This window comes from Octopus bimaculoides, chromosome 21 (genome assembly GCF_001194135.2).
Source record: "Octopus bimaculoides isolate UCB-OBI-ISO-001 chromosome 21, ASM119413v2, whole genome shotgun sequence".
Lineage (NCBI taxonomy): Eukaryota > Metazoa > Mollusca > Cephalopoda > Octopoda > Octopodidae > Octopus > Octopus bimaculoides.
In genome coordinates this window covers 3,681,465-3,685,346 of record NC_069001.1, presented here as the reverse complement: position 1 = coordinate 3,685,346, position 3,882 = coordinate 3,681,465, and the positions used below count along the sequence as shown (strand labels likewise).

The 3,882-nt window shown below is 37.9% G+C and overlaps 1 protein-coding gene across 5 annotated transcripts in view; it reads left to right on the top strand.

Annotated features, from left to right (window-relative positions):
* The window catches only part of LOC106874408 (large proline-rich protein BAG6), a 32,629-nt gene that overhangs the window by 1,094 nt on the left and 27,653 nt on the right, over positions 1-3,882 (top strand). The gene's annotated exons all lie outside the window — the stretch shown is intronic.

Sequence of the window (3,882 nt, the reverse complement as noted above, 5' to 3'; positions counted from 1 at the left end):
TATAGTCTTGCAAGTTACTTGGTGGGCCTGTTGGTGCTGGTGCCACATAAAAAGCACCCTGTACATTCTGTAAAATGGTTGGTGTTAGGAAAGGCATCCAGCCGTAGAAGCCATGCCAAAACAGACAATGGAGCCTGGTTTGGTTCCTGTTCTTACAAGCTAGTGCCAAACCATTGGAAAACTGACGTTAAAATGATGATATACACTCTGCACATGTATATAAGCACACATACTTGTGTATACAGGAATGTGAGTGTATATATATATATATATATATATTAAAATTTACTATATATATATGTGTGTGTGTGTGTAGAGGTGCTTATAGTTGGGATGTAGAATGCAAGAACAATGAATAAAGAAAAATCATCTGTTGTGAAAGCAGAAATGGACATAGAAGTTGAAATCTTGGCAAGTGAACCGAAATACACAAGAATGATCCATTTCCTATCAGTATATAATTGCAAAGTTTATTTACTCTATTTGAAGATTAATGGGCATGGCAATGATATCTAGATATTTAAGGGAAACTAAAGAGAAGCAGTTGAAGGATGCAAACTAGCCATGACAAAGTCTTGGCATTGATAAGATAACGTAGAAATCTTAGTCATGAAGGTTTTATTTTTGTGTCTTAGAAGCAAAGAGGAGAGAGATTTCTTGAATCACCTTCAGCAAGCAATTGATGATGTCCCAATAGATGTCTTTGTATGCATCTATGTATGTTTGTGTATGTGTAAGTATGCAAGTTGACATTTGTGCTCTATGAAAGGAACTACAAGTGTTGTTGCTGTCGTTTTTGCTCACTTTGCACCTTTAAAGAGATGGGGAATAAGAGGTTCCTGACTTGAAAAACAGCTGAGGGTTAGTGACAGGCAGGGCATCCAACTGTAAAACAATGCTTCAATAATATACTGAGCTAACATATGCTAGCATGGAAATAGTAAAAACAGACATAAAAAAGAATGGGTATATATGTGAGTGTGTATGTGCACGTGTATATGCAACTGTTTCACATTACAAGTGTCCGCATGAAATCATTCAACATATACAGTGGCACTGACATTCCCAGCTGACAACTGGTCCGACTGCTTTTCACTCTCAGAGGAAGTGATAATAAAGAGGCATCTGTTTGTAAACTAATGCTTCACCAACATCATTCTAATGTCCACTTTTCCATGCTTGCATGAGTCGGATGGTATTTGTTAAGGCAGATTTTCTTCAACAGGATACCCTCCTCTTGCCAACCCTCACCTGTTTCCTAGTGAGGTAATATTTTACTATAGACAGGGAACTTTTTCCTGGAAGACTAGAAATAAAAGGTGAAGACTCATCAAGTCAAATGAAATTATAATTGTGGCCGTTGCCAGTGTCATGTAAGTGGCACCTGAGAAATTGTAATCGTGGCCATTGCTGGTAGCATGATCTTTGAATGTTGGGCCTCATGAAGGTGATGACAAATGACCGAGACCATTGGAAATATGTTGTGCTTAAGAAGACTCATCAAGCCAAGTGAAAATGCAGTTGCCAGTATCATGTAAATGGCATTATCTTTTGTTCTGTTTCTCCTTGTAAAACGATTTCTTGCTATCCACAGAAAAATGTCTTTCATTTTATCTTTGTTGCACTCTTGCCTCTCATCACCTGACATAAGACACTTCCCGCAATACTACACCCCCACCTCACCCCTTAATCAATCAAGGGGTCTTGACTTGTGAGCTATTTGTGCCAGTGATACAAAAAAAAGCACCCAGCACTGGAAAATTGATGGCATTAGGAAAAGCATCCAGCCATAGAAATTATACCAAAGCAGACACTGGAGTTCAACAGTATACTGACCTGTCAGATCTTGTCAAATCCAGGCCAGTATGGAATATGGACACCAACGATGGTGATTTATGTCATAACTCAAGATATCTATCAAAGTTAGGAATAACAGTAAATCAATTCTCAAACTTCTGTGGTATAATTTCATGATAATACCAATTAAGCCTATTTCTTGTTTCAATTTTCTTGAATTTCAATTTAATCTTAGACATAAACAGTTGATCTGTTTCATAGTTTTGACAATACGAGCAAGCTTTCCAACCAAACAGTTTCGGTTTCAGTCCCACTGCATGGCACTTTGAACAAGTGTCTTCAGACCATCCAAAGCCTCGAGGACCATCATATATATGTGTGTGTGTTACATTTGTGTCTCCTAGTCTTGATGTGTCCTAGTTGTAAATGAGTGTTGCTGTTATACAAGCCACGTCATACATTTCCAATATTCTGTACAAACATGCTTGGTAATGAGGAAATATTACCTTACTTGGTAAAAGGTGAGGGGAAGGGAAACAGCAAGGACATCCAGCCACAGAAAGTCTGCCTCGATAAATCCGGTTTGATTCATGCAAGCACAAAAAAGACATTAAAATGATGATGCTGATGCTGAACACCACTCTTCCAGCACTTGTTCAAGAACATGTCATCAATTTGATTATGATTTTGTTCTGTAGGTAATGTCCATGTATACCTTCTATCTAGTTGCTCAAAATATCTGTACTGGCATTCTGCAGGTTATGATGACGAGGGTTCCAGCTGATCCAATCAACGAATGAAATTAACATGCAAGTGGTTGAGCACTACACAGACATGCATACCCTTAACATAGTTCTCAGGGAGATTCAGCATGACACATAATGTGACAAGGCTGGTCCTTCGAAATACAAGTACTACCTCAAGGACACAACATCGCCAGGAATTGAATCTATGATCTTACAGTTGAGAGCCAAATACCCTAACCACTAACCCACGTGCATTCACCTGTATGTTTATGTGTGCATGCATGCGTGTGTAAATGTGGATAGCAAGAAATCATTTTACAAGGAGAAACAGAACAAAAGATAATGGATTTCAGCAACAGTAGGAATGGCAGGAGAATGGTGGCACTCTAAAACAATGAAATACTATGAAATTAGAAGATTGAATTGAAAATTCTAAATGTAGCCAAAAGAAAAGGGAAATGTGTGTATACCCATTGCTTGTGTTAAATTGTGGCATGCAATGCTGTTGTCAGCAAATTGTTTCCCATCAACAAATTGTTTGGGCAGCTCATACCTTTGAAGCTGTGTAGAATAAGCAATTCCTTGCTTGAAAACAAGTAAGGTTTTAATGTGAGGAAGAGTATCTACCTGTAAAACAGTGTCTCAAAATATTTAACTCCTGCAAACTTGTCAAAACAGACATAAAACAAACACACACTACCACCACCATCATCATTTTATAAATATTGAGAAAAAGCGCATTTGACCAAATTTGGACATACAGCAGTTTAACATAATGGCAACGATATATATATATATATATATATATATATATTAAGTTTGACTCAGCTCCACATAATTTTATCTAAAAATATATACAACTCCTATCAAATATGTTGAGTACTACTCTCTTTCGTCTATTCACTTGTGTGGGGTGTATATACACATGCACACACACATTCTCATTTTATGTTTGCATTCCATATTGACATGAGTTGGATGGGTACTCATATATATTTGGGATCCACTGTCCTCATAGACGGGCTGGAGGATCACGTTTTACTCATGTTTAATTGGCAGGATGCTCTTCTTATCACTAACCATTTTAAGTATGTACTGGGTGCATTTTATCATGACCCTTATACTGGAGGTTTTATCGTGCTCTAGGCAAGATTAAGGGGTCCTCTTGACCCTTTCTTATTTTCCACAAATTTGGCAACCACTTTACAGAGTATAGTAAGTGCATTTTGTGGCACCAACTTGAGAGTGGTTACCTTGTACACTAATAGCAAAGAGTTTATACAACCTGAGACAAGGCAATATGAGTGAGGTGTATGGGGGGGGGGGCAGAGAGAGCATG